This window comes from Dama dama, chromosome 16, assembly GCF_033118175.1.
Source record: "Dama dama isolate Ldn47 chromosome 16, ASM3311817v1, whole genome shotgun sequence".
In the NCBI taxonomy this organism is placed as follows: domain Eukaryota; kingdom Metazoa; phylum Chordata; class Mammalia; order Artiodactyla; family Cervidae; genus Dama; species Dama dama.
The window spans coordinates 5,060,553-5,075,904 of NC_083696.1; positions in this window are offsets into that span (position 1 = coordinate 5,060,553).

Sequence of the window (15,352 nt, forward strand, 5' to 3'; positions counted from 1 at the left end):
AAGTAATGCTCAAAATTCTTCAAGCCAGGCTTCAGCAGTACATGAACTGTGAACTTTCAGATGTTCAAGCTGGTTTTAGAAAAGGCAGAGGAATCAGAGATCAAATTGCCAACATCCACTGGATCATCGAAAAAGCAAGAGAGTTCAGAAAAACATCTATTTCTGCTTTCTTGACTATGCCAAAGCCTTTGACTGTGTGGATCACAACAAACTGTGGAAAATTCTTCAAGAGATGGGAAAACCAGACCACCTGACCTGCCTCCTAAGAAATCTGTATGCAGGTCAGTAAGCAACAGTTAGAACTGGACATGGAACAACAGACTGTTTCCAAATTGGGAAAAGAGTATGGCAAAGCTGTATATTATCACCCTGCTTATTTAACTTATATGCACAGTACATCATGAGAAATTCTGGGCTGGAGGAAGCACAAACTGGTATCAAGATTGCCAGGAGAAATATCAATAACCTCAGATATGCAGATGACACCACAATTATGGAAGAAAGCAAAGCAGAACTAAAGAGCCTCTTGATGAAAGTGAATGAGGAGAGTGAAAAAGTTGGCTAAAAACTCACATTCAGAAAACTAATATTATGGCATCTGGTCCCATCACTTCATGGCAAATAGATAGGGAAACAATGGTAACAGTTTAATAACAAAGACTTTATTTAATTAATAAATTAAAGAAACTTTATTTTTAGGGGCTCCAAAATCACTGCAGATGGTGATAGCAATCATGAAATCAAAAGACGCTTGGAAGGAAAGATATGCCAAACCTAGACAGCACATTAAAAAGCAGAGACAATACTTCACAAACAAAGGTCCATGTAGCCAAACTATGGTTTCTCCAGTAGTCATGTATGGATGTGAGAGTTGGGCTAAAAGGAAAGCTGAGTGCTGATGAATTGATGTTTTTTAAATGTGGTGTTGGAGAAGACTCTTGAGAGTCGCTTGGACTGCAAGGAGATCCAACCAGTCAATCCTAAACGATATCAGTCCTGAATATTCATTGGAAGGACTGATACTGAAGCTGAAACTCCAATACTCTGACCACCTGATGCAAAGAATGGACTTGATCGAAAAGACCCTGATGCTGGGAAAGATTGAAGGTGGGAGGAGAAGGGGATGCCAGAGGATGAGATGGTTTGATGGCATCACCAACTCGATGGACATGAATTTGAGCGAGCTCCGGGAGTTGGTGATGGACAGGGAGGCCTGGTGTGCTGCGGTCCATGGGGTCGCAGAGTCAGACATGACTGAGTGACTGAACTGAACTGAGCCGATACATATATCCCTTCCCTCTTGGACACCCCTCCTCACCGCCCCCCATCCCATTCATCCAGGTCATCGCGGAACCACCGCGCTCCGCTCCCTGCGCTACACCACAGGCTCCCACTGGCCATCTACTCTCCATCTGGTAGTGTGTTTATATCAGTCCTCATCTCCCGGTTCATTCTGCCCTCCTTCCCCTCCTGCCCTGGGCCCACACGTCTGTTCTCTATGTCTGTGCCTCTATTCCTGCCCTAGAACTAGGTTCGACTGTACTATTTGTCTAGATTCCACATACATGCATTAATATATAATATTTATTTTTCTCTCTCTGACTTCTAGACATGGTAACCAGAGTGACCAAATACTCCAGAATGAAGGGATTCAGGAGGCATGAAGTTTACAGTGCCCAAACAGGAATAAGTTGTTCACTGGACATCTCAGCTCAGTGCTCAGAGTATTTAGATTTCTTGGCTAAATTCACATTCCTGGAAGGAGCAAAGTTGAGACTGACTTTCTCCCCAGGCCACGATGATTCTGAGAGAAAAACAATAGCTTTACCCAGAACAGCAATGCAGAAAGAAACGCACATTTGACTCATACGCGAGAGGAGATGGGGGAAAATGTTCTATTTTGGAAAATTGACATTCAAGGTTTTCCGAAACAGAGGCTTTCATTATTTACTTTTTTAAAATATTCTTTTTTTCTCATACCCTCCATGTTCATCAGGCTCTCCTCCCTCATTTTGTTAAGGGCTTGATGCAGAATGATTAAGTATGTGACTGGGTAATTATTTATATTTTAAGCTTAGGATCCAGACTCTGAGTAAAGGTGCAATGTGCATCTAATGAATAAATATCTGCCTAGTTAACATTATCTGCTGGTGTCAGCTTGCCTTCCTCTTTTTCTCCACAAAGAAATGACAGGTCAAGTATTAGTCAGCGTCAGGCTGCAATTATGGAGCAGATATAGCGTGAGATGAAGACCTTCACACAAGGCCCTGTGCAGGTCATTCAGTGAGGAATGGACCAGTACTATTTCATCACTTCCCTTGCCTTGAATCCCGATTTGTTTTCTTAGTAGGTCAGAGGAAGTGTGGCCTGTGACCTGTGGAATCAGCACCATCTGGGAGTTGGTAAGAAATTCAAATTTATGGCCCCACCATAAGTGACTTATTGAATCAGAATCTTTAGGGTGGGTCCCAAGAATTTCTGGATTTAGACTTTTACTAGGTGATTCTCATCATTATGAAAGATTTTTAAGCTCTATGTGTAGGCACTTGTATATTGTAAGGTCTCTTTCACAACTATTGAACTCGCCCTTTGTCACACAGAAGGAGTCATAAGCAATATATAAGAGAATGAGTATGATTGTGTTGCAATAAACCTTTACTAATGGACAGGGAAATTTAAATTTCATGTCACTTTCACTTTACCAAAATCTATTATTCTCCTTTTGAGTTATGTATGTCAAGATTTGAAAATGCCAAAACCAATGCTAGGAGAATAAAAACAGGCAGGCAGTATTTGGCCTGGGTTATAGTTTTAAGAAATTGTACTTTAGAGAATCTGTATATTGTCACCCTGCTTATTTAATTTATATGCAGAGTACATCATGAGAAACTCTGGGCTGGAAGAGGCACAAGCTGGAATCAAGATTGCCGAGAGAAATATCAATAACCTCAGATATGCAGATGACACCACCCTTATGCAGAAAGTGAAGAAGAACCAAAAAGCCTTTTGATGAAAGTGAAAGAGGAGAGTGAAAAAGCTGGTTTAAAATTCAACATTCAGAAAACTAAGATCATGGCATCCAGTCCCATCATTTCATGGCAAATAGATGGGGAAATAATGGAAACAGTGAGAGACTTTATTTTTTGGGACTCCAAAATCACTGCAGATGATTACAGTCATGAAATTAAAAGACACTTGCTCCTTGGAAGAAAAACTATGACCAACTTAGACAGCATATTAAAAAGCAGAGACATTACTTTGCCAACAAAGGTCCATCTAGTCAAAGCTATGGTTTTTCCAGTAGTCATGTATGGATGTAAAAGTTGGACTATACAGAAAGTTGAGTGGGGAAGAATTGATGCCTTTGAACTGTGGTGTTGGAGAAGACTCTTGAGAGTCCCTTGGACTGCAAGGAGATCCAACCAGTCAATCCTAAAGGAAATCAGTCCTGAATATTTATTGGAAGGACTGATGTTGAACCTGAAACTCCAATATATTTTGGCCACCTGATGCGAGGAGCTGACTCATTTGAAAAGACCCTGATGCTGGGAAAGATTGAAGACAGGAGGAGAAGGGGACCACAGAGGATGAGATGGTTGGATGGCATCACTGACTCGATGGACATGAGTTTGAGTAAACTCCAATAATTGGTGATGGACAGGGAGGCCTGGCATGCTGCAGTCCATGGGGTCGCAAAGAGTCGGACATGATTGAGTGGCTGAACTGAACTGACGCCAGATTGGGTGCAGGAAGATACAGATAGAGAAAGACAATGAGAAACTCTCGTTAGTCTGTATTAAAATGTCCCAAGAATACCAGTAAATGACCAGACTCTTGTAGTTAAAGAAAATGTGAATTTTGTAGTCCAAGAATTTCAGTTATCTATTTGTTTAAGATTTTAAGGCTGTTTTCAAAAATTTATTTTTTATTGTAGTATAGTTGAATTATTTGTTGTTGTTCAGTTGCTCAGTCATGTCCGACTCTCTGTGACCTCATGGACTGTAGCCCTGCAGGCCCCTCTGTCCATGGGATTCTCCAGATACAAATGCTGGAGTGGGTTGCCATTTCCTTCTCCAATAGTTGAATTATAATGGTGTATTAATTACTTATGTACAGCAAAGTGACTTAGAGTTCTATATATATACACACACATATAATTACATATATAGAGAGACTTTTTCATATGTTTTCCATTATGGTTCTTCACAGGATATTGAATATAGTTGCTTGTGCTACACAGTATGACCTTGTTGTTTATCCATTCTATATATACCAGGTTGCATTCGCTAATCTCAAACTCCCCTAACTTTTACCCTCTTCCACTCCCCTCTCCCTTGGCAAACACCAATCTATTATCCATTTCTCTGATTTGATTTCCATTTCATAGGTTCATATAGATTCCACATATAAGTGATATCTTATAGCATCTGTCTTTGCCTTTCTGACTTCACTTAGTATGTACAGAGTTATCTCTTTTTAGCACTGAGGCATTGTGAAAACCATAAATATCAATTAACAAGGATTGGATGCATGAAATATGGTATAACCATTCCTTGGTGTTAAAAATGATTAAGGTAGGGACATTTTAATTCTGAACCAAATACTGTGTTACAGTACAAGCTAAAGTTATCTTTACCAATTGTAATATATTTTTTTCAAAAATGTGCTCTTATTTCTAGAAAAACATACAGAAATTATGCAAATTCAGGGATAACATTTGCTTCAAAATAGTGTGGAAAAGTGTTAGGTATAAATTTTAAAACGTTGATTGTGACTTGATAATAATGGAAAGTACATGATGGGCATGTAGAGTTAGATTTTATTTTCTATACGTTTACACATAAAATTGTTTGTAAGAAAAAATAATTTCATCCCCCCAAAATGGTGACTGAGACAGATGTAGATGTTTTGATGTGGAACAACATTCAAGCTGTACTGTTTACTAAAATAAAAAACAGAGTACAGAATAATGTGCAGGAGATGATTTATTTATGTGTCTCCCAAAAGGTTCTGCACCATATAGACTTTTGACATTTCAATCTATGTCTCACAATCCTCCAACTGTCTTTCTAAAACACAGCCTAGATCCTGCCTCGCTTGTGCTTGGAAAACTCTGGATGGTGTCCCTTTGCTAACAGAGTGGAATTCTAATTCCATAGTACAGCATTCCACTCCCACCATGATATATCCACGATGTATCTTTCCAGATATTCCTCGTTCCACTCCTCTTTTCCAACACATCCTATACTTCATAGTGAAATAATTCTTAGTTACACAGAATTTTAAGCCATGAAGCCATACCATAACAAAATTCTGACCCTGATGCTGGCCGTGTGATCTTGGACAAATTCCTGTGCCTCTCTGAGCTCAAAAATTTCACTATAAATAGGAATCATAACAATGATTATCTCATGTGACTGTTGTGAGAAACAATGATATACCACATGAAAAATGTTTAGTATTGAGTCTGACACTGAGTAATTCAATAAATGTTGGCTATCATTGTTTATGATTATAATTATTTAACCATTTCTTTCCTCACTAGTTCAATAAATCTTTATTGAGTTCTCATTAAATGCCAGGCAGCACCCTTGGCTGATAGTACAATATTCACCATTCTAGAATTACATCACATACTTCCAATGCCATGCCTTTGCTTGAGCCATTTTCATTTTATGGATTATCCTTGCTATTTCTCCGTCTGGCAAATTCACAGTGATTAACTCTCCTAACTGAGTTCATGCTTTTCTCCCAACTGCACTGCTGCTCTCAGATTTCCTCACTGCTTTTTTCCTACGCCATCATAACATCTCACTCAATCTGTGACTTCCTTTTATCTACACCTGGGTCTTTTTCATAGTCTGTAAGGCTCTCTAAGGAAGGATCCATTGTTAATTTATCTTTGTATCTTCAGAGGCTAGACTCTGACCTGCTTAGAGGACCCTCAAAGAATCCCTTCAAAAGTGGTTTATCTTTCTATTAACATTAGGAAATGAAGTGTCAGATAAATGACTGTCATGATCATCTAATACTGAAACAAAGAGATCTGCAACATTATGAAGACCAACGTTTATTTTTCAGATAGTCAGAACGAATGTTAGTGAAGTGCACTGACAAAGTTCCATCACTTTCAGCTCATTCATTCCTTCAGTCAGTATGCACTTTGTGTCACGCTCTGCTTGAGTCTGCCAGAAACTGGAGCTAGTTTACAGTTCTTTCTTTGGTATCATGTTGTTGCTATGCCTATCAACAGATCTTTCCCAGAGGGCACATTTGAATAAGGAAATGCATGGTTGCCTGAATGTTGGTAGCATTGCCATAGACAGGGAGACTTTGTTGAGGGAAAAGTGGTGTCCAGAAATTGCATTTGGCTGAAGTCATGTTTTGTCCTGGGGTAAAATGTGCAAATTCCTTTCTGGCTGGATTGGGGATCCCTATAATCTATTCCCAGTTCTTTCTCAGTGGGAGTGATTCAGTGAAATTATCCTAACATCTCACTTTATGCTTTCCCATGCTTCTAGTAGACCTGACGATGGTTTATAACTTTGTGAGGTCACAAGAACAACTTGAGCTCTAACAAAAGCTGTGGATTCTCCCCAGGAGAGGAGATTGCACACATGTCATCCATGCACACATATACACTCCTGATCTTCTCATAAGATCACTGCTTTCTCAGCCAGGGACCTACATCTTCCAGATCAAGAACTCCTAGACGCAGGGGTCTCTGAGAAATTGGCAATTGCATAATTCCACCTTGAGGATTTTGTTCAAATCATTCTTTTCAGACACAGGGTGTGATTGTGAATTTCTATTCCATCCTCTCTGTCTGCCTAGGCTTAGGTCCACAAAGGAATATATTAAGTAAACAGATGCACATTTAGCCATCATGATTTGAGGGTGGTGGGGGAGAGGGGAAGGAAATGGGGATTCTTGTCACATGGCAGTGTGTGTCTCCTGCCTGCCTTGCTGGGTTTCACTTATTGAATTAGGGCAAATTGGAACTTTCATAAACTGTGATATAAATCATTATCTCAAGTTAGCAGATGCAGTCACACCAGGGTAGAGCCCTGTTAATAACTCTGCTGGATCAGGACTGATTGGAACAATTTGAAACTTGTTTCTCTCAGCTTGATCAGTCTCATTGTAACCACGGCAATTATCCCATTTCACTTTCAATGGCTCAGCACAGACATGTTGTTGCTTTATATCCATCCTTCTTAATGAAGCCAGCTCAGGCTTTTGTTCCTTTCTCAAAGACCTATCCTATGCAAACAATAAATAACTCCACCCCTTGGAGCATAAGGTGGATGCTTGCTAGGCTGAGATCTCCAATGGGCTAGACAAATACAACCTATATGTTGGTGATTTCATAGATTTATTTATTGATTTCATTCCTTCTTATTTGAGCAGCTGCTATGTATCCAAAACTGACGTGTTAGGCTGTGGAACACAGAGAACTGGATGGAACTGTATTATGTTGCACCTGTTTCATTGCTATTCCTCCTGATGGGATATACATCTTCCAGGGCAGGGAACACCCTTTAATAATGATAATAGCTATAAGGCATCAGTTCTCTACAATGGGTCAGGAACTATGCTAACCAATCTGTATCCAGGAGGCACAAGGCAAGGGATGCTGCAGAGCTGCAAAGGCGTTTCTAAGAGAAAACTCTGCCTTCACGCTGAATTGATTCAACAAAGTCTTCACTGAGACTTCTGCATATGAATAGGATCTTAAAGAAGAAGGCATTTGATAGGTGAAGGATGAGACGGTATACTTGGAACAGAGAGAAGGGCATGATCCAGACATATTTCACTACATTTGTCGGAATCCCAGATCAAATATGAGGTGGCAGAGATAGGGTGGAGAATTGCCAAACAAGAATCCTTTTGAAAACCTTATGAGCCTGGAATAGTTGTCAATGAAATATGAGTAAAAATTAAACATATATTCAGCATTTAGTGTATCTGTTATCCTCCTATTACATGAAGTCCTTGACTTCTACTTTTATTGGTATTCAACTTACTACAACAAAGATTTTACTCAGTGTTTTCATGAATACAAAGGAAAATAAAACTTAATCATTTAATGAGCTTCCTGTTCAATTGAAGAGATGAAACAAATTTCATGTTGGAAATTTATATGCAGTCTCAAAGAAAAGGGGGTTAATAAAAAATAGGCCAATTTAGTGGAGCACTTTTCCTTTCTGCTCCTCCCTCCCGCACCTTCCTTGGTTAACTCTTACTGAAGGGTATTTTCACAGGGACATCAGGAAGCTGTTCCTGTTAGATGCCCCCTTCCACATTGAGTCGTCCTGATTCTGATTTAATACAAGTGACCTTTAAAGCAATTTTCCAACCTGCAATATTTTTGTAGGATATTTTATTTTAAGAAATACACATGCCCCATATATCCATCTTCCAAAGAAAAGAATAAAAATTTTTTAGAGGCTCGGTGACTATGGGCTGAATAAATTAATATATCCATGAGGGAACATAGCATCATTTCAAAAGGGAATTGTGTACAGGGAAGATAGCATTCAAGCTTCAACATTCATGATTTTTTTTTTTTTTTTTTGTCTTTTGAGAATTCAATACAGGATGAAGAAAACCATGAGGGAAGGAAAGTGAGGGCGTATGTGGGGATATAGCAGGTGGTATAGTATATAGCAACGTATATAGTATGTTACCTATGTAAAACATATATATATATATCTTATTTACACTAAATATCTTATATAACAAGGTATATAAGAAAGATAAATTAAAAATTGAGCTGGATAGAATTCATGGGTCTCAGATGATAAAAGTTCAGCGCTATGTGCTAAGTCACTTCAGTCATGTCTGACTCTTTGTAACCCGATGGACTGTAGCCTGCCAGGCTCCTCTGTCCATAGGATTCTCCAGGTAAGAATACTGGAATGGGTTGCCATGGCCTCCTCCAGAGGATCTTCCGGATCCAGGGATTGAAATCCACATCTCTTAAATCTAACCTTCACTGGCAGACAGGTTCTTTACCACTAGCACCACCTGGGAAGCTTAGATAGTAAAAAGGGAGGCCTGTGATTGTCCTGTTTGCTCTTGTGACACCTGATAGTTCTACTCCATACTTAATGATGATAAGAATAAAGGAGGTGACTCTCACTTTCACTATGTTCATTATTAAGGAAAGTCTAAACATCACAGTACAATGGCACAGTACAATGGCATCTCAGAAGTCTTCAAACTCCACAGTTTACCTGCTCTGTTAATACTTGAACCTGTGCTATTCCCCTGTTTATTTAAATTATATGCTGAGCACATCATGCAAAACGCCAGGCTAGATGAGTTACAAAGTGGAATCAAGACTGCCAGGTGAAATATCAGCAATGTCAGATATGCAGATGATACCACTTTAATGTCAGAAAGATAAGAGGAACTAAAGAGCCTCTTGATGAGGGTGAAAGAGGAGAATGAAAAAGCCAGCTTAAACTCAATATTAAAACAAACAAACGAACAAACAACAACAGAAAACTAAGATCATGGCATCCAGTAACATTACTTCATGGCAAATAGAAGGGGAAAATGTAGAAGCACTGACATATTTCCTCTTCTTAGGCTTAAAATCACTGTGAATGGTGACTGCTGCAACCATGAAATTAGATGATTGCTTCTTGGCAGGAAAGCTATTACAAATCTAGATAGCGTATTAAAGAGCAAAGACATCACTTTGCCGACAAAGGTTCATACAGTCAAGGCTATGGTCTTTCCTGTAGTCATGTACAGATATGAACGCTGGACCATAAAGAAGGCAGAGTGCTGAAGAATTGATGCTTTCAAACTGTGGTGCTGGAGAAGAATTTTGAGAGTCCCTTGGACAGCAAGGAGCCCAAACCACTGGTCAATCTCTCTTTTTTAATTATAGTTATTTATTTTTTAATTGAGGATAACTGCTTTACAAAATTGTGTTGGTTTCTGCCAAACATTAACATGACAAGTCAATCAGTCTTAAAGGGAATCAATCCTGAATATTCATTGGAAGGACTGATGTTGTAGCTGAAACTCCAATACTTTTACCAGCTGATACAAAGAGTGGATTTATTGGAAAAGACCCTGATGCTGGGAAAGATTGAAGGCAGAAGAAGAGGGCGACAGAGGATGAGATGGTTGGATGGCATCACCAATTCAATGGACATGAACTTGGGCAGACTGGGAGATGGTGAGGGACAGGGAAGCCTGGTATGCTGGAGTTTCAGTTTCAGCATCAGTCCTTCCAATGAACATTCAGGACTGATCTCCTTTAGGAGGGACTGGTTGGATCTCCTTGCAGTCCAAGGGACTCTGGAGTCCGTGGAATTGTGAAGAGTCAGACACAACTTCACGACTGAACAACAACAACAATGCTTCTTACTACCACCCTGCATTCCCATATGGTCTCTCTGTCAGGATTTGGGAAGTGACAGAAAGCCTTAATTCTTTAACACCTTCTAAGGAAACCCTCTTTAGCTCTCTGACTTTCAAGAATTTCTTTCTGGTAATGGGTTAGATCATCATCATATCATCAACAGGGATAATCACACGTAAAATACCTGCCATGGGCCAGACACTAAGCTAAAGGCTTTTATGAACTTGGGTATTTAATCCATACAGTATCCCTGGGAAGATACAAAAAAGAGTTTCAGTAAATGTTGAACTAAGGAATATCAGAGGGTGCATGCTAAGTTACTTTAGTCATGCCCGACTCTTTGCAACTGTAGCCCGTCAGGTTCCTCTGTCCATGGGATTCTCCAGGCAAGAATACTGGGATAGGTTGCCAGTCCCTTCTCCAAAGGACTATCAGCATTACCCCTACTTTACAAAGAAGGAAATAAACCAAGAGTCGCACATAGAGACCCAGATTTCTTATTTCAAAGTTCCTTCGCCTTTCTTACACGTTCCCCATGACTACTGAGAGAAGAGATTATAGCTCTCAAAAATTCTGATTATTCAGCCAAGGCACAGAGAGGATAGATGGATCTCCCAAGGCTACAACATCATGATAGTGAACCCAGGTCTGCTAGTGTTGACTCTGTTTATGAAGCTGTGTGAACTGAGCCGGAGACTTAACCTCCCTGAATCTCCTCTTTTTCTTTTTTTTTTTCCCCTTGTCTGCAAACTTGAGGTTAATATGCCTACCTGGTAAAATCATTGTGAAGACTGAGGGGCTTTCTCATTGCTATTATGATTACATATTTATTAACCCATATTTTAGAGTAGATTATGTGTTCCTAGACAGCATATTAAAAAGCAGAGACACTTTGTCAACAAAAGTCTATCTAGTCAAGGCTATGGTTTTTCCAGTAGTCATGTATGGATGTGAGAGTTGGACTATAAGAATTGATGCTTTTGAACTGTGGTGTTGACGAAGACTCTTGAGAGTCCCTCAGACTGCAAGGAGATCCAACCATTCCCTCCTAAAGGAGATCAGTCCTGAATGTTCATTGGAAGGACTGATGCTAAAGGTGAAACTCCAATATTTTGGCCACCTGATGAGAGGAGCTGACTCATTTGAAAAGATCTTGATGCCGGGAAAGACTGAGGGCAGGAGGAGAAGGGGATGACAGAGGATGAGATGGTTGGATGGCATCACCGACTCAATGGACATGAGTTTGGATAAACTTCTGGAGTTGGTGATGGACAGGGAGGCCTGGCATGCTGCGGTTCATGGGGTTGCAAAGAGTCAGACACGACTGAGCAAATAAACTGAACTGAACTGATGTGTTAAACACTTTTTGAGCATTATCTGATTTAATCCTAGTAGCAACTTGTAGTATAAAAGCATCAGGCTATGGAATGATCACACCAAAATGGGTTCGGGTTCTGACTCTACTGCTTTCTGGCTGGATATCTTTGAGCAACTACTTCATCTCTCTAAGCCTCAAATGATACATTTTTAAAAAAATAAAATTAGAGTATTTATTCAGTATGTTTATTTATCTATTTATCTGCACTTGGTCTTAGTTGTGGCATGTGGGATCTAGTTCCCTGACCAGGGATTAAACCCTGGTCCCCCACTTTGGGAGAACAAAATCTTAGCCACTGGACCACCAGGGAAGTCCCTCAATATGGGTTGTGTAACTCAAATAAGAAATTGTAAGGCATTAACTTATAGTAAGTATCCAAAATCTTGGATTGCTTTAAGATAAATGATTTTGTATTTTATCCTTTAGGACTGCAGGAGCTATAGGGCTTTGGTTCTATTCTTTACAAAGTGTAAGTTTATGTTAACTTCATTTAATAAGGTTTCTAATTTTTATCTAATGCCTTTTCAGAATATATTGATACCATCATATGAGTTTTACCCTTTTATTTGTTGGCTTGACAGATGAATCAATAGTTTGAACCACCTGTGCATTTCTAGAGATAAATCTGTTACTCTTTATGGCTTCATTGTTTGGTGTGTGTGTGTGTATATGCATGTGTGAATGTTTAGGTGTATATGTGTGTGTGCATGTGTGCATTAGTCCACAGTTTCCTAATTAGCATTAAATCTGGCTTTGGCTTTAAAGCCCTAGTGGCTTCATAAAATAAAGTTGAGATAATATATTTTCTAGGGAGTAGCATATTTTAAGGAGTACTGAAAAAATTTTAAGGGTACTCATTTTTTCTGGTGTCTATTTTAGTGATAGCTACTTAATCATGTGTCTTATCTCTTTTACTAGACTTGGTTTATTCATATTTTCTATTTCTTTGAGGTCAATTATAATGATTTACAGATTCACAGGAAATAATCCTTTTGATCCAGGCTTACAAAATTTGTATTTGTGTTACCACTTTACTATTTTAATTTTTTGAATATAATTTGATCCTTCAGTTTATTCTTAATTAGGCTAACAAGAAGGCTTCCAATTGCCTTTTCAATGAACCAATTTACAAGCTGATGTATCTTTTTTTAAAAATAATTTTGTGTTCTATTTCATTAATATCAAGTTTTATCTTTACTAATTTCCTGTATGAAGTTTCTGTGATCTTAGCTTTACTTCTCTTTTTCCTCCTTAATTCCTCAAGATGAGAACTGTCCTCTTTTTCTTTTTTTTTTTACTGTCTTCTTTAATTGTGAAGGCATCTGTGACTTGGACTTCCCCTGCTATGCTTTGTATGACTTTCTACATGGTTTGTGGTTTGCCTTTTGATTTCCTCTTTGATCCAAAGATTATACAAATTTAACTTACTTAGTGTTCAAGTGGCTAAGATATTTTAGTCAAATTTTAATAATTTATTTCTATTGTAGTTAGATTATTATGAGAGAAGGTGGCCTGTAATAACCATGGTGCTATACTCCTCTTCTTCAAACTTGAATAAATCCTGGCTCTTTTAAAATCCCTTTGCACTTTACTTTCTGGGTTGGGTATTGTGTGTGTGTGTGTGTGTGTGTGGTATGTGTTTGTCTAATTGCCTCCTCTGGAGTGTGAATCCCTTGAGAGTAGGGATAGTGTTTTATCCCATTTCTGTCCCCAGAGCCTAGCAGAGTTGGGCACATTGCTGGTGTTCAAATATTCATCTGATTTGAATTTAATTGGACACAATGAATACGCCTCTTAAACAAGGATGACTCTCAGCCTGCAGTGCAGGCAGTAATTGGGTGAGGGTGGTCCCCCCTTAGGTGAAAGTGACTCTGAATTCTGAATCTCACCACATCCCTATTTACAGCCCCTCCTGCCCTATACCTCCCCATCCCCCAACGCCTCATCCCCAGCCCAAATAAGATAGCTTTCATTCCCTGCTGCCAAATGCCCAAGGAAGGAAGGGGCAGATCTGAAAACGTTGGGAAATGTAGCCGTTCAGTGTTGAACAAACAGCATAACAAAGGCATCTGTCACAACGCATCACCTCCTGTTCCTGGGAGACTTCCGCCAGCACCGTGGTGCGCTCACCCCCCTCCCCTTCCTCTCTGCTCACTCCCTCTAATTACATGTGGCGTTCTCTCTCCATCACACAATGAGAGAGGTCCTCATTTTGGCAGGAGAGTGGAGAAGATTGGCTAGGGAATAAATCCTGCCATAAGCAACATTTCCTCCTCAGACAGAGAATTTGGACCAGGTCACCTGTATGAGCAATCGGTTTATGTGGATTGAAAGGCCATTTCATGCCTAAACAAGCCTTCTGACTGACAGAAAATAAAATATATCTCTTATTTTCTCACTCTTGTCATTAAAGCCCCAAATCTTAAGAATCACATTCCCCACCCTCATCAAGCTGATTCATATCTACTTTTCCAGCCAAGCCTCCCTTTGCATTTTCTGGAAAACAGAGTTGGCTTCTAACTTCTGTATTTATAGCCTCTTTACACCCCTAGTTTCTGCTGCTTTGTCCCCTGGGATGCAAACTCAAGTAAAATAATAACATCAATAATAACAGCCGCTTGTGTTTTGTACATACTGTGTGCCAGGAACCATGCCAAATGATTTTATGCTTTTATCTCGTGTAATACTTAAATGATCTTATGAAGGATATTGTATTATTTTCCCCATCTGTTAGATAAGTAAACCAGAGTTTAAAGAGGTTAAATATAAAGCAACATAAAAATAACACCGTATACCTCGGAAGCGGGATTTCAGAGGTATGATTTATGCTCTTTTTGTGTTGGAAATGTGTGAATGTGGTTACCAGACTGCTTCTCCACTCCTGTTTGTGTGGGTCCCTGTCTCATCACTGGTGAAAGCCCAGGTCAGAGGTGATCTTCAATACAAACTCTGCTCAGATCCTCAAGGAAGTCTTTCCTTTCCTGGCTGTGCACCAACCCCTCCGCCCTGCCATCCCTTTATTTATTCCCCTCTTTTGGTCAATACAGCTGAGCCCATCCTGCCCAGGGGAGGGAGGCGTTCCTCATGGGACTACCCCTGCTCTGCTTCATGGAGTGACATTTCATCAAGCACCTCATTATTCCTCTGTTCCTGGATGTGAGCCTTGTGTTCGGGTAAGAGGACGGCTAGATAAATCAAAGTTCAAATTCAGATTACCTTTCAGCTAGTTTAGAAAGCTAACTGGTATACAGATCCCACTTTTTCTTACTCATTGAAGTATGTATTATTTTTCCTGTCTTTACACTCAATGACAGTCACTGTTTTGAAATAATGAAGGCTTAATGACACTGACAGCATTTGGACCTTTCTAGAATATTGCATTAAATTCTTCTTCATTATTCATTTATTAGTTCATCAAATGTTTACTGAGCACCTGTTATGTTCCAAGCACTGCCCCAGGTATTGGAGACTCAGCAGTAAACAATTTATACAAGGCCCCATTCAAAAGAACTTACTGTCCCTCCAATTAAAAATAAATAAATTATAAATAAATAAACATTCTTCTAAATAATTTTTTTTTAAAGAGCTTA